Raw genomic sequence first — 13,112 nt, 5'->3', positions numbered from 1 at the left:
TCCCCACTAAGCGATGGCTCTCTGTCTCTTTCACTCACGCATACTTTTTCCATCCACTTCACAGAACTTAATCAGATCTGAAAGGGACAACCTCCTAATTAAACACTCTTAAACACAAGGAATATGAATTCCCTAAATGTGACAGATGTCTGTGTAGTGCTGTCACTTTCTCTCCACGAACATCTAGAGGAAGAGGGACAGCTAGGATATGTGTGGATGTGTGCTATACTTGTTATCTTTATACTTGGTGTATATTGACATGTTTCATAAGATTATATATTTGTTTACATACATACGTGTTTGTAAATAAGCATGTTTTTCACTTTCCTGTTTGCATGCCGTGCTCTAGTCCTCTACCTCCTCACAAATGACATGTTATTATTCATAATTCCAATTAGCGTACAGTCATGAGGACAATTCACTGTGGTTTCCATGGGATACATTAGCACACCATTTCTGTGATGTATCGCCGAGCTGTAGCGGGAAGTATTTCTGGCCCATTGCTCTTAGGGGGTAAAAGACTACACCGGATGGATGATGGACGCCCAGTCCCACCTCCCCCCTCGCTGTTAGTGTGAGTATGCCCCCTGTAGCTGAATGACATCACCCCTGCTCTGAGGGCTGGTTGGAGGGCAGAGTGAGCGCTGCTGATTGTTTGTCCTCGTAGAACAGATTTTGATTGAATCTGTCACGGTGACCTCGCACCTTCTTCCCGACTCAGTTTTTTTCTACCATGTCATCACACTTTACCAATTTTTTTGGGGGGGGGTCTGCTTTGTAGACCCAGGAGATGATACCTCTACTAGTCAAGGCAGTATGAAATTCTTTGTCACACATTTTATTGGGACATAGCACCCTCCTTCTTTCTTTCTCTGTTTCTCTCTCTCTCATTGCCTGTCCTACAAAGTCTTCTATCATTTGAACGTTGTACTGTACTTGCTACCTTCCTGCATTTATTGCTCTGTATTTTATGTTTTAACTTTTTTTAATTAACAGAAGAAGAGTTCTCTTTGACCAATTCTTATTTCTCAGCAGAACTACTCTAATTTTCTATATGATTAGTTTGGTGTGAGTGACGATATACCTGTCAGGATGAGCTCAGTATACTCGGCAAACTGACACCCCGAACTTCTCATGTATAGCACATTTCCTCAAACTCCCCCCTGCACCTCCAGAGTGTATCCAGTTTGTCTGTTTAATGAAGGCTGTGAGTGTGAAGTCCTGCCCCTATCCATCACCTACCCAGCCAGCCTGCCACCACACAGTAACAAAAGCTGTATGAATCCTGCCTTCTCATCGATTCTCCTCTTCCCACTGACTCCTGCGTGGCCAGGCCTAATTCGGCTGATTAAATGGGTTTCGGTGAGGCGGCCATGTTGTTTCCCCCACTCTGGGCACACGATTGGTCCGTGATTAGATTTTCTCGCAACACAGAGTCACTTATTTACCCTTTCAGCGGACATCATTAAATAGAATGCCTTTCATAATGTAATTGCTGACAGGCACTGTGCGGTGTACCTTAGTAGCCGCTCGCCATCCGACGATGGTAGTAACAAAGTGTCCTTTATTGGATAAAAGGGAAATTGAAACGGCACATACAACATAGCACAATCTGTATCTGATGATAGAGATCCTCTTTCCTATGGATGTAAGAGGAGAGGCCAGGTTAAGTGCTGCCTGTTTAAAGATACGGGAAATGGAGATAATAGCTGCTGATTGGGGGTTCAAGTGACTCATGGTCATTAATATCTACCGCAATGCAGAGGAATTATAATGATGTCGCAACAGGCACTTAAATCTGAACAATATGACAGCTGTTTTTCACTTATTTTCTAAAATAAAACCAAATTGGTGAAATTGATCAGTTGATTGGTGAAATTGGTTAAATGAATCAGTTGGCAGATGTCTCTGGGAAACACTGTTCAAACACTGTTCACTTTTGCAGGAGAAATGTCTAACTGTAAAACAAACACACACACAAATCAACTATAAAGGACAGTCAACCATAGACCCCCAAAAAATGTATTCCAATGTATATCTCTTTACCGCACTCGATGTAAACAGTAGTATCCACCGCACTCGATGTAAACAGTAGTATCCACCGCACTCGATGTAAACAGTAGTATCCACCGCACTCGATGTAAACAGTAGTATCCACCGCACTCGATGTAAACAGTAGTATCCACCGCACTCGATGTAAACAGTAGTATCCACCGCACTCGATGTAAACAGTAGTATCCACCGCACTCGATGTAAACAGTAGTATCCACCGCACTCGATGTAAACAGTAGTATCCACCGCACTCGATGTAAACAGTAGTATCCACCGCACTCGATGTAAACAGTAGTATCCACCGCACTCGATGTAAACAGTAGTATCCACCGCACTCGATGTAAACAGTAGTATCCACCGCACTCGATGTAAACAGTAGTATCCACCGCACTCGATGTAAACAGTAGTATCCACCGCACTCGATGTAAACAGTAGTATCCACCGCACTCGATGTAAACAGTAGTATCCACCGCACTCGATGTAAACAGTAGTATCCACCGCACTCGATGTAAACAGTAGTATCCACAGCACTCGATGTAAACAGTAGTATCCACCGCACTCGATGTAAACAGTAGTATCCACAGCACTCGATGTAAACAGTAGTATCCACCGCACTCGATGTAAACAGTAGTATCCACCGCACTCGATGTAAACAGTAGTATCCACCGCACTCGATGTAAACAGTAGTATCCACCGCACTCGATGTAAACAGTAGTATCCACCGCACTCGATGTAAACAGTAGTATCCACCGCACTCGATGTAATTAGTAGTATCCCTACATTGGTTTGCACTTCTGACCAAAGCTGCTGCTGACTATTTTGTCCTTGGAGAGTGTTTTTGAGGGACCCTGCAGGGGGGATCTGCTGGGTAGCACTCTTCCTGGTACTCGGAACCCATTTGGGTTCAACCTCCAACCCCCCGCAGTCATGTCCGTTCCCAGAGACCGGAACATGCACAAACCTCTGGTGATGGCTGTTAGCACGCGACAGGCTTTATTGAATATCAATGACGCTGCCATAACATTGGGAGAAGAAGGAGAAGCAGTGAGTCTAGTTAGAAAGAAGGTATTTACGTGTCACTCCACAATGATACAACAATACAAAATACATATACAAAAATACATTGTGGAGCACTCAAATTGAGTTTTGAGACACACTAAAACCAATCAAAGACAACCATGGTACAGGCGTCATCATGCATAAACTCAAAACAGAGTAGAGTAGAAAAGAAAGGACATTTACGTCTCCGTGGGAGGGCAAGGTGGCCGGCTTTGGCACAGGCATTAACATTATTGTTACCTATTATAATGTCACGGAATTTATTATTTTCCTGAAGACCGTTCATTTTAATTTTGACTGGACAGGTGACAAAAAATATCCCAAATTTCATTGTATAACCCACAGTAAAGCAAGGCATGAGCGTCAGTTTCAATGTGTCAATGTTTCATCGTTACAAAAATAACATACACGTTTATCTAGGGGAGTGTTTACATCTACATTTTGCAAAAGATATTGCTTGAAAACAGTACAGGGGGTTCTGTACCGTAAGGTCATTTTAAAAAGGCAGTGGGTGCAGTTTGTTACTTTCAGGTTTGTTTATCAGTTGGTACCACTTTAGTTCATTGCTCTCTAAAAGTGCTGATTCAAAAGCATTACGGTCTTTTCTAGATGACTCTCTGTTTGTATCAGTGAGCTGAGTCATATGGAGTTAAAAAAGGCACTGACATTGTACTGTATATAACATTTTTCTTTGCAGTTGTAACATCACAAACCCAAAAAACACACGTTTACATAGACGTTCATTTGACGTGCTGCAAAATCTCAGCCTTTTTTTTTTTTTGAATCCAACGCCACTTGTGATGCCATAGAGTTTCCAGCCGATATCTCCCTGAAGAGCAGCATTTGGCATGCATTTACCTACACCAAGGTCAAATCTGCAGGCACGGTTAAAAACAGCATTAATACCAGTATAATTTCTGTTCCCCCATACCACTGCAGCATAAATAATAATTGATAGCACCAATGAATCAAAGTTTAGTGAAACATTTTTAAAGGTAGGCCACCAATGGCTTTACACTTTGTAACAATGGCACCAAGGGCACGGTTTGCATGGTTAGCTATGTTCTTAAGACACATATTGTAATCAAAAAGTTCATTAATAATCAACCCCCAATACTTGGACTCACTGACGACATCTAACGTGGCAGGACAACAGAAGAAGAAAAAATAAAGGGTTCTAGGCCCTGCTGAGTTCCTATAGTGTACTACCTTCGTTTTGTCTACATTGGTATTCCGTTTCCATTGTTCACACCAGGAAAAACAATATTTAACATTTCTTCAAGGTCATCTTCCATGTCAGAGATCAATACAATATCATCTGCATATAAAAGAACAGACCCTCATTCATTGTTAACAGATTATTTTTTTCTAGGGCCAGAGTCAGATAGTGAATATACATTGAGAACAGAATAGGTGATAAAATGCAACCCTGTTTTCCACCAATGTCAACGGGGAACCAATCTTTTAGGCAGCCATTAACTCGTACACAACATTTTACATGATCATTATCAGGCATTTCAGGATGTTACCGTTTAGACCAATTGACTCCAGATTGTCTCATAACATGTATGACTGATAGAAAAACTGACAAAAACAGATTGAAAAAAAGTGGTCAAATAGGATGTCTCTCTATATGACTTTGTGACTTTATTCAATATTTAGATACAATATAAGATTAAGATCACTTTATTGGTCAATTGCACACAACCCAGCAAACCGGGGATGTCCTGAGGACATTCGGCGACGTTCCCAATAGGTCCCTTGAAGGTTTCGACGTGACGTTATCCCACTGACTTTCTGAGAACATTCTAAGAATATTGCGTGATGGCCCAAAGGGAATGTTCTCTGGGGGACATTTGTCTAGCTCCCTGTATGTTCCCAGGATGTCACTAAGGACCATGTCAATACCTTTTTGGGAGTTTCTCAGGGCTTTTATTTGACTAGTCCTTACTAGTCATGTCGCACGATGGTCCCAAGGGAACGTTCTCTGAGGGACCTTTTAATAGTTCTGTCTGTTCCAGGGACATTTTTTGAACGTTGTGTCATGGTCCCCTGAAGGTCCCCTGAACGTTCTTGGGACGTTGTGTCATGGTCCCATGAACGTTACTTGGGACATTGCATCAAGGTCCCCTGGAGATTTTGTCTTGTTCCCAGTTTGTCCCGGAGATGTCCCAGAGGATGTTGTCAGGACATTCTTGGGGCGTTGTGTCATGGTCCCCTGGAGGTTTTGTCTGCTTCCTGGCTCGTCCCAGGGACATACCTGAGGACATTTTTTGGAAGTTCTTGGAACGTTGCGTCATGGTCCCCTGGAGGTTTGTCCTGGGGACGTCCCCGAGGGCATTTTTGGGACGTTCTTGGGAGGTTTAAAAGTTAATATTCTGTTAACTCAAAATCAAATAATGTTGTTGACTCGGCCGATACCCGTATTGGTGGCCAAAGCACAAATTGTAGAATAAACACTTAAAAGCCCCACCGCAAACAAACCATTTAAAAAATGCTTCTTATTTCCTCAGAGAGTATGATGTCATACTCCTGAGGAGGATAAGCTGGTAAATCAGCGGTCTACTCGCATGAATATTTTTAATGACTAGTATACGCCCACACCATTCTGTTGTTGGAGTATACGCCCACACCATTACTAGTATACGCCCACACCATTACAACACAGAAAAGCTGCTTTTTAACTTAATTACAATTTTTGGGAAGGAAAACTATTTAACTCATATTGTAATTAATTGTAGGTCATATTTCTAAAAACACTTGACAGTTAATTTAATGTGGGCCTCTGGGCCTTGGAGACTTATCATTGACTTCAGAGGCTTGTGACTGTCTCTTCCCTCTCTCTCTTGGTTTGGTCTCACTCGTAGCAACTCAAAGAGGTTACTATTCAGCTTTAGAGGGCACTGTCACTCATTACATTCTTAACCTCTGATCGCCAAACAATTAGATTCTAGTAGAGAGGGAGTGGAGCTGGAACAGAGGCCTGTGGGAGTGGACTGAGTGTGTGTGTGATCTGTTGACTGTCCTCTTTATTATTAATACAGTTGGCCTGCTATTTATAATATCCATGTTCCTTTTTAGTTACGGTAGGGTAGAAGAAACCACCTATCAACGGAACGTAATTAACATATTGCACATTTACATATTTAAACTGATCTACCATACACCATCAAATGGGCCTTCTCCACCCTGTAAAAAACCTGCAGGCCTGCTGAAAGGGCTCAGACTAGCAAGTTAACATCACTTCCTTTTCCTCAAAGAGCTTCTTAATGAAACATAGTAAAAGGCAAATGGTTTTGTAAGAGTAAAATTCCACAAGTGAGTGCTGAGATAAAAACGAGTGAGTGCTCTTTTATGATGAGGGGATTTTGTCGATGCGAGCAGCTTATGTCAGGAGCAGTGATATGGACAATTTGCTCGAGTTCCAGCGCCGACCTGGCGATAACGCTACCGCTGTACGTCTCCTGCAGAATAGGGCCCGCACTGCTTATCGATTGTTGTTGCTTTCCCGACTGCTGCTGTCGTAAGTTGAATGGCCATCCTCGCCACCGTGCGTCAGCCGGGTGTACTTGAGGGCAGAGTGTATTGACGGCAGACCAAGGCAACAATGTGAGATCACTCTTAATGGCGTGTCCCTCTGGATGAAAATCACCCTTTCTCAATGTTTTTCATTGGGAGGCAATTTCACTAGAAACGTACATGCCAGTAAATCATGGAAACCCTTCAGCCGCCAATGTACCCTCAGAGGTATTTTTCAGACGGCCAGGTTTTTGACCAGTAAAGTGCATGCATTGTTATGTCTTGACTCATCTTTAATGTATAGGAACTAGTATTACCTACCAGAAACATAGTCCCTCTGTGGAACAGCATCAATTTCCCCTCTGTTCAAAGTGAGGAGGACATTCAAAATGAACCAACTCATGGCCCTTCTATTAGGTGGATTTCTGCTCTTGGCTTGATGAAAATCAATTTTATGCCTGCAAAATGATCACATTTCTATGAACGACTTCAGTGTAGACACGGACCCTTTTGAGGAGTTGTAGCTGAAGGCAGTAGCTTTGTAATTACAGCAGGCTCAGTGTGGCCCAACACTGAACAGTTGTAGTCATGGCGAGAAGGGGAAAATAAATTGTTGATCATTGGGACTGATGCCAAGTCAAAAAAGCATAGAGGGTGGTTCTGTATACAGTAAATGACAGGTGTTTTTGAGTTAGTTTGTGAACTTAGTTTTGCTTGTGGTGGGGGAGCAGGGGGGACTTGGTCAATCAATCAATCAAATGTATTTACAAAGCCCTTTTTAACTCCACAGTTATCACAAAGTGCTTGTACAAAAACCCAGACTAAAACCACAGAGCGCAAGCAATGCACATGCTTATCCTTCTAGTTTAATCTGTGTGTTTACTGCCATTGTATGTACCATACAGGATTTATTCCACTTAGTCCAGGTAAACTTGGTTAAGCAGGCCACTGATAAACAACATAAAGCAACACATTGTGGAGAAATGTTACATGCCAACATATTAACATGCCATTCAATGTCCGCTGGCATGAGCTAAAACATGAGAAAATCACAGTAGTGAAAAATGTGTGTGGTAAATTTAGTCATGAAACTCCGATACTAATCTTGTAATGGGAGAGAACCTATGGTGCTGCAGCTAAAGCAGTTTGCATCACAGAGAAAAAGTAGTCCCCTTATGTAACAGTTCATAGCAACCACTAGCCTTAGGTAAAGCATTACTATGATTGAGTAATGTCCAGAGAGCCCACTCACCTGGTGTCCCTTGACTGGAACAGGCCCTGATTAGCAGGGAAGGAAGATAATATACAGTACCAGTCAAAAGTTTGGATACACCTACTCATTCCTGGGTTTTTCTTTATTTTGACTGTTTTCTACATTGTAGAATAATAGTTGTAGAATAATAGTGAAGACATCAAAACTATGAAATAGCGGATATGGAATCATGTAGTAACCAAAACAGTGTTAAATAAATCAAAATATATTTTATATTTGAGATTCTTCAAAGTAGCCACCTTGATGACAGCTTTGCACACTCTTGGCATTCTCTCAACCAGCTTCATGAGGTAGTCACCTGGAATGCATTTCAATTAACAGGTGTTTCTTGTTAAAAGTTAATTTGTGGAATTTCTTTCCTTAATGCGTTTGAGCCAATCAGTTGTGTTGTGACAAGTTTCTGGACATTTCTGGCCAGGTCTTTGTTTCTGGCCATTTTGAGCCTGTAATCGAACCCACAAATGCTGATGCTTCAGATACTCAACTAGTCTATTAAAATGATAAACTTGGATTAGCTAACACAACATGTCATTGGAACACAGGAGTGATGGTTGCTGATAATGGGCCTCTGTACGCCTATGTAGATATTCCATTCAATATCAACCGTTTCCAGCTATTTACAACATTAACAATGTCTACACTGTATTTTTGAACAATTTGATGTTCTTTTAATGAACAAAACATTTGCTTTTCTTTCAAAAACAAGGACATTTCTAAGTGACCCCAAACTTCTGAACGGTAGTATATATACAGTGGGGAGAAGAAGTATTTGATACACAATAAAATGCAAATTAATTACTTAAAAATCATACAATGTGGTTTTCTGAATTTTGTTTTAGATTCCGTCTCTCACAGTTGAAGTGTACCTATGATAAAAATGACAGACCACTACATGCTTTGTAAGTAGGAAAACCTGCAAAATCGGCAGTGTATCAAATACTTGTTCTCCCCAATGTATATTCATATTCAGACCCCTTCCCTTTTTCTACATTTTGTTACATTACAGCCTTATTCTAAAATGGATCCCCCCCCCCCCAATACATCTACACACAATGCCTCCTAATGACAAAGTGAAACCAGGTTTTGAGAAATGTTTGCAAAATATAAACCTGAAATACCATATTTACATAGGTATTCAGACCCTCTCCCTTCTATGACACTCTACATTTAGCTCAGGTGCATCCTGTTACCATTGATCATCCTCAAGATGTTTCTACAACTTGATTGGAGTCCACTTGTGGTAAATTCAATTGATTGAACATGATTTGCAAAGGCACACACCTGTCTATATAAGGTCCCACAGTTGACAGTGCATGTCAGAGCAGAAACCAAGGAATTGTCCGTAAAGCTCTGAAACAGGATCGTGTCGAGGCACAGATCTGGGGAAGGGTACCCAAGAAATGCAGCATTGGAGGTCCCCAAGAACACAGTGGCCTCCATTCTTAAATGGAAGAAGTTTGGAACCACCAAGACTCTTCCTGGAGCTGGCCGCCCGTCCAAACTGAGCAATTGTTCCTCTGTGGAGATGGGAGAACCTTCTTCAGCACTCCAGCAATCAGGCCTTTATGGTAGAGTGGCCAGACGGAAGCCACTCCTCAATAAAAGGCACATGACAGCCCGCTTGGAGTTTACTAAAAGTCTCCTAAAGGACTCTCAGACCATTAGAAACAAGATTCTCTGGTCTGATGAAACCAAGATCAAACTCTTTGGCCTGAATGCCAAGCGTCACGTCTGGAGGAAACCTGGCACCATCCCTACGGTGAAGCATGTTGGTGGAAGCATCACACTGTGGGATTGTTTTTCAGTGGCAGGAACTGGGTGACTCGTCAGGATCGAGGAGAGACTTGAAAATAGCTGTGCAGCGACTCTCCCCATCCAACCTGACAGCTTGATAGAATCTGCAGAGAAGAATGGGAGAAACTCCCTAAATACAGGCGTGCCACGCTTGTAGCGTTATACCCAAGAAGACTCGTGGCTGTAATCGCTACCAAAGGTGCTTCAACAAAGTACTGAGTAAAGGTTCTGAATACTCATGTTAATGTGATTAAAAAAAATATATGTTTGTTGTAAATTTGCAAAAATGCCTAAACCTGTTTTTTCTTTTTCGTTATGGGGTATTGTGTGTAGATTGATGAGGGGGAAAAAACTTTCCAATACATTTTAGAATAAGGCTGTAACGTTACAAAATGCGGAAAATGGGAAGGGGTCTGTGGAAAAAGTCTAGGGGTATGAATACTTTCCAAATGCACTTTATATAAAATATAATATGCATAAAGATTAAGTTTACACTTTTTAACAGATTGACCAGTGGTGTTTATGTAAATAGTGAAGAGAACAGGTCCCAAAATCGACCCCTGTGGTTCAGCTTTATCCACTTCAAGAAATTCTGATCAATCACGATGGCATAAGTTCTGTCACTAAGATAATCATTAAACCATGAACAGGAGTCAGAGCTCAGGTCTATCGAGGACAACTTGTTCAATGAAATAGCATGATCAACAGTATCAAAATCATGGTCAACAGTATCAAACGCTTTTGACAGGTCCACAAACAAAGCAGCACATTTCATTTTAATGTCTAAAGTATTGACAAGATCATTAACAACTAAGTGGTTGCTGTAATAGTGCTACGCCCAGGCCTAAACCCTGATTTGGTTTACATTCAAAATACATTTCTCAGATAAAAAGAGCAAAGTTGTACATTTACCAAGGATTCAAGAATCTTAGCTAGACAAGGAAGCCTTGAAATGGAGCCATAATGATTAAGATCACTACTATCCCATCTCTTATGGAGTGGCAGCACAAGACCTGATTTCCATAATTTTTGAATATTTCCTGATAAAAAAATTCAATAAAAAATGTGGGTTATTGAGCCAACAATAATTGTCCCTGCACACTAAGCAGACCAGGACCCAATTGGTCGGCCCCTGTGGATTTCTTGTCTATTGCTTTTTTTTCTGTAAATAGCCTAAAAGAAAAGCTTTGAGTATAATTTCTCTGATCATTCAGCAAGTTTCCCCTATCAGCATCCAGCCCAATATCATTGCGAATAGGTTTAAAAGATATTTCAAAAAGATACTCCGCTGAAATAAAATGGTGATTTAAATGCATCAATGCATTTTTTTTCTGTAATGAGGCCAGTGTCTGAATTAATTTGTTGAAGAGGAAGTAGAATCCTTCAGTGATTTACAGTTTTCCAGAATTTTGTCAGGTTCCCATTACAATCCGATAGAGCGGTTACATAATAATCAGATGTAGCCTTTCTGATTTGTCTTACACAATGATTCCTCAGTTGCTTAACAGCTTGCCAGTCCGGTCCTAAGCCTGTGTTCCTGGCCTTGACCCAGGCATCATCCCTTTTATGAATCACTTCTGATCATCCCAGAATGTACCAGGCATTCAATCTACCTTTAACTCTTAATATTTTGAAGGGAGCATTATTAACTACAATAGTATTTAAGACATATGCAAAAAGGCTTAAAGCTAAATCAGGTTTAGGGATAGCTGCCATAGCTGAAATACAATTAACGTCACAAAAATAAAGATACTTTTTTTTTGAATTAAAAAGCCTGTTACCTGAAGTTTTTAAAGTTCCTCATTGTGATGACACGAGGCTGATTTTTTATTTATTTTTTATTCTCACATTTCTAACACAAACAACTGGGCAATGGTCACTAATGTCTTGGGTGAAGACACCAGTAGGAACATATATCTCTGGTGTATTTATTAAAACAAGATCAATCAGATTTGACTTTGAAGGAACTTAAGGGTTGGGCCGTGTAGGCTTAGTAACCAACTGGCTTAGGTTTAGATCATTACACATTTATTTAATATTGTCTGAAGCCTGCATTTCCCAATCATAATCTAGGTCCCCCAGGATAGTAACTTCTGATTGAGTAAAAGAAGACCAACTAGTTAACTCCTCAAGGGAGGACGGTAGACTGTGGGAGGACCTTAGACCCCAATAACAGTTCTGGATACATTTTCCCCCAGACAAAGGCTTAAGATACTAGCCCCCAAAATCGATAAGGAAAATCAATTATTTTTTATAGAACAAATGGCCACTCCACTCCACTACCTCTACCCGGTCTGTCAGGTTTGTACACATTATAACCCTCAGTATTAATATCCGAGTCCAGAGTGTCCCCAGAGATCCAAGTTTCAGTCAATACCATAATGTCCGGATTCATCTGCATAGCCCAGATGAAGATGTAATCCAGTTTAGGAAGTAAGCGCCTAATGTTCAGATGCATCAACCCAAGTCCTTTACGATTTTTAAAGTCACATGGAAACTCCAACTCAAACAAGCTGCGTTCAACAGGCTGCTGCAGGCCCTGTCTGATGGTTGATATTGATATAGTTGGTATGGCTATAAGATTGCATAGAACTGAAACATTTGGTCTATCCCTATTAGTAATAGGGGAAGGAGTACAAATTGGAATTAGTTTTCCAAGGTTAGCACCATAGGGCTTGAGGTCGCAGCCAATGCCAATATGAGGAACTCTCAGAATAACCAATGATGGAATGTTATAAACAGACTTACATGGGCTTTGATTGCTATCGCGCAACAGCCCAAGCTGATCAAGTTTATGGAATTCACATTTGAACTAAAAGAACTGGGTGAGCAGAACACAGTGAGCTTCTCTTTTGATCTAACAATAGCAGATCTAAGAGTGAAGTTCAAACGAATGTGTACACGATTACAACTGAAAACCCCCTGGCAGTATAGACAACAGTACGACGTTAACGCTTAGAAAGGATGGGAGGTATTACCTGAGCGGGGAAAACAACTTATCTGGTAGAAAACGACCTATGCGACATCGATATTAGTCAAACATTTATTCTACTGTCAAAATTTACTACAACGTGTAAATAGGGAAAAAAATCAGTCAGTCTCGTCCACAACTGAGATTTGCTAAATAATTAGGAAAAAATGCTTAGAAAAAAAGGGTACAGTAACAGTTTTCCTTGGGTTTATTTAAATCCTACCCACAACTGGCAGCACTGAAGTATTCATCAATTCGGAGCGCAGCTGCACTCAACCCGATCGTAATGCCCATGGTCAATTAGGTTTGATATTCAGTATCCCTATGGGGCTATTTGGGGGACCATCAGTAAATTACACAATGTACATGGGACAATATTTTAAAATGTCAATAGTGCCAAATTTCAATGACCTAAAAACCTACTATAAATAGTAGAAATGCATA

General features: G+C 40.9%; 1 protein-coding gene across 4 annotated transcripts in view; it reads left to right on the top strand.

Moving 5' to 3' along the window:
* Window positions 1–13,112, top strand: part of LOC139562617 (attractin-like protein 1) — a 290,320-nt gene that overhangs the window by 163,212 nt on the left and 113,996 nt on the right. The gene's annotated exons all lie outside the window — the stretch shown is intronic.

The sequence above is a fragment of the Salvelinus alpinus genome, chromosome 32 (genome assembly GCF_045679555.1).
Source record: "Salvelinus alpinus chromosome 32, SLU_Salpinus.1, whole genome shotgun sequence".
Lineage (NCBI taxonomy): Eukaryota > Metazoa > Chordata > Actinopteri > Salmoniformes > Salmonidae > Salvelinus > Salvelinus alpinus.
The sequence above is the reverse complement of the archived record's forward strand: the minus strand, read 5'-3'. Positions and strand labels throughout refer to the sequence as shown.